This window comes from Zootermopsis nevadensis, unplaced genomic scaffold (genome assembly GCF_977971745.1).
Source record: "Zootermopsis nevadensis isolate Lab colony 2312 unplaced genomic scaffold, Znev_1.0 Znev_ptg000007l, whole genome shotgun sequence".
Taxonomy (NCBI): domain Eukaryota; kingdom Metazoa; phylum Arthropoda; class Insecta; order Blattodea; family Termopsidae; genus Zootermopsis; species Zootermopsis nevadensis.
In genome coordinates this window covers 14971987-14986232 of record NW_028259139.1, presented here as the reverse complement: position 1 = coordinate 14986232, position 14246 = coordinate 14971987, and the positions used below count along the sequence as shown (strand labels likewise).

At 42.8% G+C, this 14246-nt stretch overlaps 1 protein-coding gene across 6 annotated transcripts in view; it reads right to left on the bottom strand.

Annotated features, from left to right (window-relative positions):
- The window catches only part of LOC110828016 (transmembrane protein 47), an 82142-nt gene that overhangs the window by 56833 nt on the left and 11063 nt on the right, over positions 1-14246 (bottom strand). For 3 of the 6 annotated variants that reach the window (XM_087344430.1, XM_087344431.1, XM_022060281.2), the window contains exon 2: positions 2107-2208. The exons of 1 other annotated variant lie outside the window; for it this stretch is intronic. The gene's annotated coding sequence lies outside the window, so the exon portion shown is untranslated. Of the gene's footprint in view, positions 1-578; positions 729-2106; positions 2209-13743; positions 13970-14246 lie in introns of those variants that run through there. 2 more of the 6 variants (XM_022060280.2, XM_087344432.1) reach the window with 2 other exon arrangements.

Below are 14246 nucleotides of genomic sequence, written 5' to 3'. Positions count from 1 at the left end.
CTTGAGTAAGACACTAAACTAACCCCCGTGTATAAACAAATATAAGGTGATATTGTTGATGACGTCATTTTTTGACGACAACGATGGCTAATCCTTTCGGAGCGCTTCCTGTAATCTGATATTTTACTTCTTTACGTCGCTGATCAGAGGCCAACAGTTCTTGGTTGGTCAACTATCTACGTCCAACCCCAACATTGCAAGTCGTCTTTTTCCCTCTTCTATTTTTTGTTAAGTATGTCTGATGTTTTAGTTCTTTACGTCGCTGTTCCGAGGCCAAGTGTTCTTGGTTAGTCAACTATCTACTTCCAATCCCACCCTTGCAAATCTTCGTCTGTTTTTCTACATGTGTCGTTAATATGGTCTCGTTTATCAATGTAAGTCTCCCTTCGCTTTTCTTTATTTCTTAAATGTCTGATGTTTTAGTTCTTTACGTCGCTGTTCAGAGGCCAACAGTTCTTGGTCAGTCAACTTTCTACGTACAGCCCCACCCCTGCAAATCTTCGTCTTAAAATCGATCATAAAGTCAGTTTTCATAATAGTTTTCGTAATCGTAATATATCGAATGCGTATCAGTTTACCTTGTTGAAGTTGTTGGAGTTGGTACTTCAAATACTTGATAACGTCTTCTTTCACTTTCCTGATGTTTTAGGACAACTGTTAGTCAATTTTTAAGAATGCGACGTGCTGCTTCTGGAGCAGTGATAATGCGACTGACTTGATATTCTTTGATTTCCTTGCTGTGAAGCGTTATTTGTTTACTCGGCATTGTTGTGTCGACTTCAACAATGTCAACAGATATTTGTTTACACGGCATTGTTGTGTTCCACAACAATGCCGAGTAAACAAATATCTGTTGGCATTGTTGATGACGTCATTTTTTGACGACAAATTGGTTGAAGACAACGAGGAATCACAAATTTTTATAGTAAGATATGTTTCGTGTGGAAGATAAGACAGATACTGACTTCATTTCAAACACGGGCAAAGTGTAAAATTCATGGTCCAGTCGATTAAATTTGTGAACGAGTTTCGTTTTTCGTTGATTCAAACAGCCAGAACATTTTCTGATATCTTGTGTTGTGAGCAGCTGAATGTTCCCAGAGCCTCCCATGTTTTCTTTCTCCCTAAAGCTTCGGAAAAACCAATCAGAAGGGAGCTGTGCAGAGTGGGGAATGTGGGATGGGCTATTAGCGTGCTTCTCAGAGGGATTAGTCGGTACATAGCCCTGATGATGGAGGTAGGCAAGACCTCCGAAACGTCGGTAAACTTCTACCAAACTACAGGACGCTATAACCCAGAAGACAGCCAGCCACCTTCGTCTCAGAAACTACGTTTATTCATTTTTCACAAGTTTAAAAAAAAACATGATTTTCAGATTATACCGTGAAGTTGCTGACAAACTTCGATGATTCTGACACGTAGGTATCGAACAGGACATGGTAATTTTTCTTAGAATCGCAATTTCTAATTTAATACAAAAGAAGCAACAACATTTTTTTCAAATCGGCAACAATTCTGAAATTAAACTACTTCAATATAACGCTGCACGCGTTCGAATAAAAGCACGGCGCTGAAATACGTAACAGCTGAAGACAGAACTTTTGTCGAATGTTCGCAAAGAAAGGGCAAACGGTAGCTCCACCTAATAACGGTATTTATTTTACAAATTCCGTTAACCGAGGATTAAATAAAGTAACCTTTGAATTTCTGACACTTCACACGCTTAATTAACGTGGTCCCTTGTTACAAAAGAACAGCGAACAAATATTACGGAGAATTTTAATATTGGTCACAGGGTGGTTCAAAAAGTTTACGCATGATCCCTTCCCAAATATAAGAGCCACAAGAAACAGGACCCCGAGTTTGGTTTTAGATTTTCTGTTCGTGTCTCAACAAAATTAAAAGGAAACTTTTAATGTGCCACGTACTTACCAGCACCCGTAAAATAAAATTTTAACACAAGGCCTTAAAAATATCCTATATACCGAAACGAACACTGTGCTCTACTGGAAATACGGACAAATTTATTTTTTGTAATCGATATTATTCAAGCGGGCATTTGAGTAAATAACTCGAAATTGTAAATAACAAGCATGCAATACTCACTTGTTTTAAGACAGCTGATGAAGACAGGTCAGTGTGTGGATGGAGTATCGCTGGAGTTGAAGACGACTGACTCACTTGAGGTTGATTCTGTGCTGCGGGTTGCTGCTTCGCGTCCATCATGCAAGCAGCAAGGCAACACAAGACGGAAGGTACAGTTAGTGAGGAGGACACTTAAACACACTCAAACATGGTCCAGCTTGCCTTCGTAGCTGTATTACTTAAGCATGTTACAAGATCGACTAATAAATACTGCTTGTATCTTTAGTAGTAGGAGTAACTTAGTCTAAAATGTCTAACCAGTCAATGCAAGTGATGTGTTTTATATCTTTACAAACATGCATTACACGTGTATACAGTCTACTTAACTGTATGAAAACCAAAAGTCCATGGTTCCGCAATGTCCATGATAATTGGCACTAAATCCGTCACACTCTGATTGGCAGGATTAGTTCCCGATTTATCTCCTATTATTTTCGATTAAAAAGCAAAGCCTGACCGAAGTCCTTCCTGCACATTCCACATCAGACCGTAAAATTAATCAATTCCGTAGAGAAAGGCCTTTGCTAAAGACTTAACAACAGCTCAGGTGCCTTTCATGGAACACGAAGATTCATTACAGTGCTCAGACGACCCCGACAATGATAAGAATGACAACTAACGTCAATTTCATCCTTAAAGCAGAAAATAAGAAACTCTGCAATGGAAATAAATTTTAATTACTGTTCAAGTTACAATAAAACCCACTCTCTCCATTGACGAAATGCTCATTAATGACATCCTAAGAGTCACGTATTTTCGTCCGTCTTTCGAGCAGAGACAATTTCATCTGAACGTGAGCGGAAGGCGCTGTCCCCAAATGTTTTCTGTCGCTCACAAAACGCAAAGCCGTCTCGCTACAAGCCATGGCGGTGCTTGGTGGGACAACAAGAACATCGTATAGCTCCTATTCATTCTCGAAACGACACTTTAGGAGGGGGGGGGGGGGGGTGTCAGCGTCACGGCCCAAGCCCCGATTTCCGCCAATCTCGGTTCTTATTAGCACGAAAATAAAGAAAACAAAGTCAACTCTATCACACACATTGATGGTTTTTTTTACACAATTGCCCTAATTTTCAATGCATTTCGTCAAATGCGCAAGTTCCTCGCCTTAACCCACTCTTGCACTGCTTCTTTCCGTGACTGGTGTTAATTTCTCGCGCAGTTTCATTAACGGCGATTATCCCTCCTTTAAACTCACGCCCTTTCGTAAACTGGCTCACAAAGTCATCGCCATACAGCAGACTCTCGTTATACGCGAGGCCTTCGTTCCTGCGAATCTCCGAGAAAATCTAAAACGCGTAAAACGGAGAAACATAAAAACGCATACATTTTTTCTGAATAATACACCATTTAAAAAAAACCTTATTTGCAGTCCGGAAGTCAAAGCGGGGGAGGGGGCAGACTGCGGCAGCTTCTACCTTGGCCGCTGATTCTGACGCTCGTGACTACGAAATAAAACCGCGGATAATCTAAAAAGGGAACAGCGAAAGAGCGTATAACGAGTCACCTGTACTGAAAAGCAGTTCACACTGGTTCTGACACCCACTGCTCTCGTGTGCAGTCAAGAGGGAAGGAATTCGGACACGCATCTAATTCCAGAGGCTTTGTCCCTATGACCGACCACCAGTTGAACGTGCAGGGCACACACGAAGTGACACGTTTCCACACAACGCCAAGCAATGAAATTTACTTCTACTGCGACAGGCAGCTAGCTTACTGAATGACGTGCATTACCCTTTCTTTGCCTGTAAACTCCATCCGACTATTGTCAGCAATTACTCAATAAATTTATTTTACGGAACAGCGCTTTGCTAGCAACATTGTTTCCGTACATTCCTTTACATTACCGGAGCTCAACCTAACAATACTATGGGCCCTGCTTCGAATTCGGGAGGTCCCTGTTCATACCTCGGCCTGGACACCGGCTATCCGGACTGGAGTTTTTCGTAGTTTTCCTCAGACCCTCCAGGCAAATGCCGGGAGTGCCTTACATAAGGCCACGACAGCTTCCTTCCATATATTTCCGATTCAGTATTCACTCTCATTCTTCCATTCGATGGTATATAGTCTGAGATAGTTAAAATGCGTCGTTAAATAAACTAGGGGGAATTGGCTGAACTGCTTCAGGTAATATAATATAATTTTCCCTGTCAGCTGAATATCACAACAAACCTAACCTAACAGCACAATGCAACTGTTTCGACCGCGATTTTATTCCACCTCTGCATGGTACTAACTAACTAACTAGATGGCTTAGGGAACACGAATGTTCATCACCGAATTAACCAAAGCCCTCCACCGGACCCTGTCCTGGGCCAACAAAATCCAGTCTCCTTCAACTCTTATCTCCCATAGATCCCGCCTGAGATTATCCTCCCATCTACGTCTAGGTCTCCCCAGCGGTCTCTTCCCCTCAGGCTTCCCAAATAGTGGACCCAACCAACCAGATGGCTTACCGAAACCGAAGGTTCATCACCGAATTAACCAAAGCCCTCCACCGGACCCTGTCCTGGGCCAACAAAATCCAGTCTCCTTCAACTCTTATCTCCCATAGATCCCGCCTGAGGTTATCCTCCCATCTACGTCTAGGTCTCCCCAGCGGTCTCTTCCCTTCAGGTTTCCCAACCAGTACCCGGTGCACACCTCTTGTCCCATCCATGCGCGCTACATGCCCGGCCCATCTCATTCTTCTCGACTTAATCACCCTGACAATACTGGGGGAGTACAGATTTTTAAGCTCATCATTATGCAGTTTTCTCCACGCCCCATCGTCTTCTCTCTTAGGCCCAAATATCCTCCTCAACACCCGATTCTCAAACACCTGCAATCTATGTTCCTCCCTCTGAGTGAGAGACCATGTTTCGCACCCATATAAAACAACAGTTAAAATTATTGTTTTGTACTCCTGACATATGTATTAATACTTTGCCCTCGCATGAGAAATGGCAGTCCGACGCGGAGCGTGCGTGAGCCACCAGCAACGGACCAATGTAACGTGAAAATTATGCCCACGATCAGCATGAGAATGCAGTGGCCACTGTTCCGTGAATTCCAGATTACTCGGCCGGCTGCGCAAATATCCCGCTGAAGCAATTCCAAATCACTCGTCAATAACATGAGAACTTCCCAACATGGTGCACTACACTCAACGAAACATAACCTGCCGGAAAGGGCCTAAGACACCAAGGGTTCCTTTCCAGAAGAGCTAAATGGCTTGGTAAAAACTGGACGATTAAAAATTCATATAAAGCACTCCGAAACTCTTAACATATTCACTGCTAAACCTACAAATTTCGACTTAAACCCGCAGGTCACGTGCATGGTTAGACATAACAGAAGCGGTTTCGATTATAAGTTGAATCAAATGCATTTTCATAATTGATAAATATTTCGATTCCACAGATTCCACGATCTATTGAGGGTTTTTATATAAATAACCAAGTTTCTTAGAAAAGAACTTTGTTCAGATAAGCTAAGCTGTGATTTGCTGTTACTGACGAGCACACAACGCCCTCGCTCGGCGGACGAACGTAATCCTTGGCAGACGTAGGCCCGGAGACTGCATTTGACAATCAAATGCTTAAACGTTTGTGTGTTCTGCGTGTGCAGTGCACAAGTAAAATAGGCGTAATGCGGAGTGAGTCATATGGCGCACGTTTCATTTCAGACACTACCAAAAGGATTTCCACGATTTATAAGAACGCACTACAAGTTTTAAAAATAATTTAATTTTTGTCCGTATCGGTGCAATAATAAATCATAATTTTAACCAAACTTTAAACCAATTTAAAATAAGGAAGACATCTAGCTCATTACGCATTTACAGAGAACGGCAAAATGTATGTCTCGTTAGGATATGTAACCGGTACTTTTAGCGATGTACAAGGGAAAATGCCGAGGCTGTGCGACCCCCCCCCCTACTACTGAACGCCCCTCTCTCGGCTTATACGTCACGCATTTAGGTGCCACCACTACTCGCGCAACCTCTACATCCGCTTTGGTTGGGTTTGATAACCTCACATATATGTCCATAATAAATCACGATCAAGACAAACGAAGAAACAAAATCCCAAATGGCGAATTTTGGAATTCTCCAGACTGGAAAAACACTTCTTTAACTTCCTAAACGAACTTGGGGCAGCATCTTCTTCAGCAGTCATTGGGGGCATGAGAAAAACAGAGACTGCTTCGAAATGCAATGGAATAAAAAGAAAACATGGACCAATCCAACCCTCCGAGACAAAATTTCTCTGCGGTGGCATGAGGCAATGTCCAGCCAGTGAAAAGGCGTTTCCCACCGGCGGGTGCGGTTACGTCGTGGCGTAACATCGATCTGGCGGTCCCAGGCTAAGCTAGACCCGATCCCGCTTCGCTCCCCGCGCATGCGCCGGACTTGCACGGTGGCGCCAACTTCGTGTACATTATAATGCCCAACTTGACAGCATTCTCTTGTACAAAAGTTTCCTAATCACGACTTTTTTCAAATTGGTAGGCGTGCGAATTTTCAATCGAGTAATTTCTCTTGACTAAGCGTGTTCCGAACAGAAAGCGTGCGTTGTATTTTCTGTTTTAAAATATCGGCGGAATTCAAAATAAGTCAGTGAATTTTGTTTTCCTTGTTTGTAATTTTTCATACATTCAGTTCAATATCGACTCACTAGAACAATACGTTTCGGCCCAATGCAGCCATCATCAGATTCTTATTTGTTCCTCCCGATATAAATAAATAATGATAAAATTCAATGTTAAAAAGTTTTAAATTAGTTAAAACGGTTGAAAATTTAAAAAAAACATTTTTTGCGCAGTTTGGTGAGTCCCGGTGTGTTTCTTGTGCGACATGTATGTGTTGTGGTGAGTCGCTGTACGTATTAACATATAATTTTATTACTTCCTGACATCGGGTGGAGAAAATACAATGCAATGACAAAAGCAGGTAACTGAACCTGATGATGCCCACATTGAACCGAAACATGTTCAAGTTAATGGACAGTGAACAGCGTGTGAAAAGTGACAAAACCAATAAAAAAAGACAAAGTTGGTGAGATTTCAGGTTCTTACGGCGACGACTACGAAAATGGGCTGTCTTCTGGATTGTTTATCCGCATAGTCTGGTAGAAAGGTAGAAGAACTTCTGTCACACTAAACGACAACTCGGATGACAGCCACCTTCACGCCAGAGTTAATTTACAAACGCAACAACGACGTAACTCCACGGCTGGGATTTCCTTAGGCAGGTGATAGTCAATGTGAAACAAAGGTTCATGAGCTCAAAGAACATGTGAAGTGTCCTAAGAAAGTTAAATCCACGTGCCCTCACGATCCTTGACCCAGGTCGATCTTAATTCTGGGCTTTGATCTCCGAAGTACCTTTACCTGCGAGGATTTCTTGTTTACTCAGGCGTAATTACAATGCGTTTCTTGGTTTGATCGCGCTACTAGGTTACGAAGACAGTAGAAATAATATTCTTCCTCGTTAATTTCCCCCCTTCCCCAGCACACTACTCAGCCACTACATCAGCTTTAATGATGGCAAACACCGATGCTAATCGCGACACAGTTTCATGAAGGAGGCCCATAATGATTCAATTTCAAAACTACTTTACTTTCAGACGAGAGCTTCAAAGAAAAGTATAAATAACAACAGACTTCAGCAGTTCCGTTTATGCAATAAACTGAATAAGACATGAGCTTCAATTTATTTCAGTGTGCCGACAGCGACATATCTTCATTCGTAGTGGCACAGATCTTAATTAAAGATGTCAGCCACGCATCGTGAGACCGCGTTCCCACGTTCAACCACTACGCGTTCCTTACATGAAATTCGTAACAGATACATCAAGTAGGCCCGCGTCTTCCCCCATCAAAATTCGCCCGAAGGATGCAACTGACATTTAGTATGAAGGGCCAAACGTTTAAAACTCGTCGGGCAAATTTCAGGTTGGACAAAATAAATTCACTTAAATCCTGACTTTTTAAGCTTGATCAATAAATATCAGTAGCGGCTCAGGCCGCATGTGAAGACGTGTACTTCAATTTTAACATCTGGAGCTGAGTCCTTGAGAAACTGATAGTCGTTCAGTTGTTCAAAAATCCCCCGTCTTTTGTAGAAACAAAATGTCCATTACCGTAAACACAAAAGTTCGCCATTTGGCCCTATACTGAGCCACATTTTCCCAGCCCAAAAACACAGTAAACAACGAAAGAACGCTCATATTCACGTCACTGTTTTCAACAACCTTAAACAAAAGACTACGCTCATTCCCATACGCCCTCACGTCCCACCTCTGACGAAAGAAACGGAGAAGACCGTGGACACATCGGCACTGGACGACGTTTAACTCCGAGAGGCAAACCTCGGACATGCCAACCCGAATATCAAAACAGCGAGCGGGAGAAGACGAAGATCACGGAAAGGGCGTTGACGAAACCATCAAACAGAATCGCGTTGAGTTTCTCTGCGGGCAACAATAAACAAAGCTGAAGTTTCACGTCTGCGAGCGACGGCGATGACTGCCGATCTTCGGACACCGAAATTTTTATTCGTGCTGGCTTCCCAAAATACTCAACACGAGGAAGTGAAAACAGATGCAAATGGACATCCGCCAACAAAGGCGCTGTTGCGTTACGAACGAATTCATGCGCGCCAATGTCACCAGGGATGACAGAGCCGAGTGGATCCTAAACGTTGAAATTAAAGGCACATACTCGGAAGGATTCGTCCTGACATGTAGCAGGTTTTCCTCCGGCACAACAACGCGAGGCCTCACACGACCGCAGAGTTTCAATGGCTTTAACATACATCTGACTTCGCTCCATGTGACTTTTTTCTGTTCTCAAAAATGGAGGAACATCTCAGAGGACGCCACTTCTTGTCAAACGATGAAGTCGAAATGATTACCCGTCAACATGACGCACAGTAATGGACTCATGAAACTACCTGAACGTTGGTAGAATCATATTCGAGGAAAGTATCCATTTCTGTCTCAACGAAATATCTGCTCTCATCATGGAAAACAAACAGCTTTTCACAACGCATTCATTTTTCCTTCGAATCCACTAGGTTTCCCAGGTGACCCATCAATTTCCTACATTCATTTCTCATCCTTCTGTGCATGCGAGGTGCGATCGAAAAGTTTCAAGACTGCGCCTATAAAAACCCGTACTCTTATCTCAGGTATTAAATTCATCCATCACCCTCGAAGTAGTTCCCCTGGGAGGGAACACAACGATCCCAGCGACGCTGCCAAGCCTGCAAGCATCCCTGGAAATCTTTCTTTGTCAGCCTGTCAAGCACCATCTGCGATTCTGCCTGAATCTCTTCTATCGTCTCAAATCTCCTTCCCTTTAGCTGAATTTTCATCTTTGGGAAGAGGAAGAAGTCACACGGAGCTAAATCCGGTGAATAAGGAGGGTGCGGGATGACGGCCATGGTGTTTGAGGCCAAAAACTGCCGAACTTTGAGGGCGGTGTGCGCTGGCGCGTTGTCATGATGCGTCGCATGTGGAGTTCTTCCTTTAGAATCAGCTGACAGGTCCCATAGCCTATCCCAACAATGTCGCACAAGTCGTTGATGGTACGACGTCGATCTTCGTGAATGGCCTGCCGAATCTTCGTAACATTTTCGGGCGTTGTGCTCGAAGATGGTCGTCCAGAACGCTCGTCATCATCGACAGAGGTTCGGCCATTTTTAAAACGTGAATGCCACACAAAAGTTTGTGCACGACCCATTGCGGACTCCCCAAATGCTTGCTTTAGCATTTCATAGGTTTCCGTAGCCGTTTTGGCGAGTCTTTGGCAAAATTTGATGCACACGCCATTCCGAAATCGCAGGAGGGTCGGTGTAATGTACTACCAAAACGCCCGTAACTAAGAAACAAATGCTAATTCGATGATGCCGGCTGGCACACTGATTCACTATGAATGCAGGCCGCACCCCCTAGCGGCAGAAGCTCGTACTACATCCGGTTCGCCCTCTATTGACACAGTCTGGAAACTTTCCGATCGCACCTCGTACATGCTACATGTTCCGCCTATCCCACCTCTCGCGGTCGTCCTAATAAAGTTTGATGAATCTCGTAACCATTAAATTTTCTCCATGGAGTGAGGAAATAGCGAAAGGGTTGAGCTGCTGGATGGGGATACCCCAAGCACGCAAATCTGAGCGCAGGCTCAAAGCGGAGGGCAGCAATGAAGAAGGAGCCACCCCCCCAAAAAATGTTGATGGTATGAAATCACTGTGTGTTCGATTCTTCGGGATAGAATTAACTTCTGCTCTTTGCAACTGGTGCAAATGACGTCAGTGGTCTTCGCGTGGGTGTAGAGCTTGGTGTCGGTTGTTGGGTGCTGACGTCATTCGTTGTGATGAAATCATCCAGGTTACCACATCCGATGGGTGTAAATGATTATCAAACGGTTCGTTCATATGGTCACTGGTTAATGTCAGGTGGAATAGCTCGTAGGCCTCTAACATATGTCAGCATTACAGCTGTTTTTCTGAGAAGACACACACACACGTGGAAAATACGTGCCCATAAGGCGCTAATTGCTCACGCTAAAGCGCAAATTTTGTCACCAAGTTCTTGATCACTTTTGCCAATAACATATTTTCTTAAACCTACTACAACTTCTGTTTTTGCCTAAATCGACCAAACATCTTAACCTGCAGTAAAGACAGACGAGGGATGCAAAACCGGAAATAAATCTAAAATGAATTCTTCTCGGGCTGCCAGCCGTGTCAGGCGGTTGAAAGGCGAAACCACCGAGTGACTTCAATGCCCTGAGCACGAGGACGAAGATGGTTCTCGAAACGTTGGTCCTTTCTTCGGGGGTAAAGCTCCGCCGGGTTATAACGGCGACCACACACCGCCATCTAGTGCCTATGTGGCGAATGAGTAGGAGCTATATAACCCTTCTCTCCCCCCGCCCGAGCGTATACAGTGGGGCAGTTTTACTTTCTTACTTTTAACAACGTACCTCGAAGTATTCGTACACATAACTGTAACATTCATTTTTCAGATGTGTGAACCTATTTTTTAAGCAGTGTGTTGTTATACAGCCGCATTATGTTTGTTGAGTTGAAAGCAGTAATCATTTAACAGCATATCAGTTGTTTACACTACAAAGATAAAGAAAGTCTTCCCAGCGTTCTTTAGGGATCTTATCGAGTGTTACGTAAGGACATCGCTAATGTCAATCGGGTACATAGCAATTACACATCCACCAAGTTGTATAAACTGTTAGTCATTACATTCGCGAGATTTCCTGTTCTTTTAAACCTTACTTTAATAAAAGTTTAATATATTTTGACTTTGCAACTACGAGCAGAATTGTTTTTGAGAAGTTAATAGTAGCTCAGCTAGTCAAGAAATTCTCAGTCTTTTATGGGACCCGAAGGTTAATTATCATGTTAACAACAGCCTGCACATTTTACGAAATTTTGTATGATGAATGAACTTTACGCATGATGGGGAGGTCACATCCGCTTTCATCACAAAGAATTTGTAGCTGGAATGTGCGTGTATACTTCATTTCTCCTGTTCACGAATTACACAATTTAAGGCTTGTGCCTTCGTCATAAACGCCCTGCTCATTTTCCAGCGTCTGTAATTCTGTGGCCAGGCGCATCTTCGATGATTCTGTACACGTCGCCTTTCTGTCTCTTCATTGTTTCTCACGTATGTCAGTAAAACCTTTTTGTCGACACATTATAGCTCTCTAGCAAAGTGCGTCAGTTAACATTCTCACTTCCGCCGCCATCCCATATTGTCGCTGTCGTGAATAAAAAATGTAAAAGTAAACCCGTCCCACAACACGCCACGTGGGTTGCTTGGGGGGAGAGGTAGTATAGCTCCTACTCAGTATAGACCTCGGCTTTACCCCCGGTACCCATTGGACAGGAGGCTGGATGGGCCCCAGAGCCGGTCTGGACGCAGAGGCTAGAGTAAAAAAAACCTCTGCCCCCGTCGGGATCGAACCCCGGGAGTCCAGTCTGTAGTTAATCACTATACTGAGCTCCGCCATTGAAATTTTCCTTCTATTTTAGAAGATCATAAAACTATATACAAAACAGTCCTTTAGCTAAGATAATCTATGGAACCGAAGTTTCAACGCCATTCCCATAGAATCAAACCGGGAACCCCCCTTACATTATACCCGCTCGGTTAAGTCGGGGCTGAATATCCCAACAGCTTCCTGGTGGCTTTCATCAAACTAATGTAATATTTCAAAAACGGGACTGCAATAAATAACACACGAACGTAAAGAAAGATCGAAATACAAGAATTGAAAAATGGAGAGTAGGCGAGGCCTGGAAGTGTAATCCATTGTTACACAAATGGCGTGCCGCGAAGTTTTCTAAGAAATTGCACATTCGCACGTTATCCAGGATGTAACAGCGTTCATCCATCACTTTTAAAGACTAGAGCAGGGCGCAACCAACCTTGGTTAGTCCCGAAGGGGAGTTAGTTTAGTGTCTCATTCAAGTGTTTTAACTCCTGAGTAAGAAACTAAACTAACCCCCCCGAATGGGGGGTTTAAACACTTGACCAACCTCCCGAAGTGGGTTGGTTGCGTTGGTTGAGTAAGACACTAAACTAACCCCCGTGTATAAACAAATATAAGGTGACATTTTTGATGACGTCATTTTTTGACGAAAACGATGGCTAATCCTTTTGGAGCGTTTCCTGTAATCTGATATTTTACTTCTTTACGTCGCTGTTCAGAGGCCATCTGTTCTTGGTTAGTCAACTTTCTACGTCCAGCAACACCATTGCTAGTCTTCGTCTGTTTTTTTTCTTTTTTTCTCTCTTCTGTTCTTGTTGTATACGTTTTTCTATGTTTATCAATGTAAGTCTCCCTTCGTTTTTCTTTATTTGTTAAATAGGTCTGATGGATTAGTTCTTTACATCGCTTTTCAAAGACCAACTGTTCATGGTTAGTTAACTATCTACTTCCAACCCCACCCTTGCAAATCTTCGTCTGTTTTTCTACGTGTGTTATTAATATGGTCTCGTTTAACAATGTAAGTCTTCTTTCGCTTATCCTTATTTGTTAAATAGATCTGATGTCTTAGTTGTTTACATCGATGTTCAGAGGCCAACTGTTTTTAGTCAAACAATTTTCTACGTCCAATCCCACCCTTGCAAGTCTTCGTTTGTTTTCTTCTGCTCTTCTGTTCTTGTTCAATAAGTTTTTCTGCGTTTATCAATGTAAATCTCCCTTCGCCTTTCTTTACTTGTTAAGTAGGTCTGATGTTTTAATTCTTTACGTCGCTGTTCAGAGGCCAACTGTTCTTGGTTAGTCAACTTTCTACGTCCAACAACACCCTAGCAAATCTTCGTCTGCTTTTTTTCCCTTCTGCTCTTATTGAATACGTTTTTCTACGTTTATCAATGTAAGTCTTCCTTCGCTTTTCTTTATTTCTTAAATATGTCTGATGTATTAGTTCTTTACGTCGCTGTTCAGAGGTCAACAGTTCTTGTTCAGTCAACTTTTTACGTCCAGCCCCACCCCTCCAAATCTTCGTCTTAAAATCGATCATAAAGTCAGTTTTCATAATAGTTTTCGTAATCGTAATATATCGAATGAATATCAGTTTACCTTGTTGAAGTTGTTGGAGTTGGTACTTCAAATACTTGATAACGTCTTCTTTCACTTTTCTGATGTTTTAGGTCAACTGTCAGTCAATATTCAAGAATGCGAAGTGCTCCTTCTGGAGCAGTGATAATGCGACTGGCTTGATAGTTTAGATTCCTTTGTTGTGAAGCGTTATTTGTTTACTCGGCATTGTTGTGTTCCACAACAATGCCGTGTAAACAAATATATGTTTACATTGTTGATGACGTCATTTTTTGACGACAAATTGGTTGACGACAACGAGGAATCACAAATTTTTATAGTAAGAAAGAATACACTGATCAAAAGTTTTTTATTTTCCTCAGAGTTGTTCAAAGCAATGCGAACTGAAAGACAGTATTTGATAAAGAATAGCAAAGTCAATGGTCACCACGGCGTCAACTCCGGAGACAAGAGCGAAAGACAGCAGCTCGTACCCTTTCAAAGTGTTCCGGTGTCCTCACACCTGCGACACCGCCTCCGGGCTT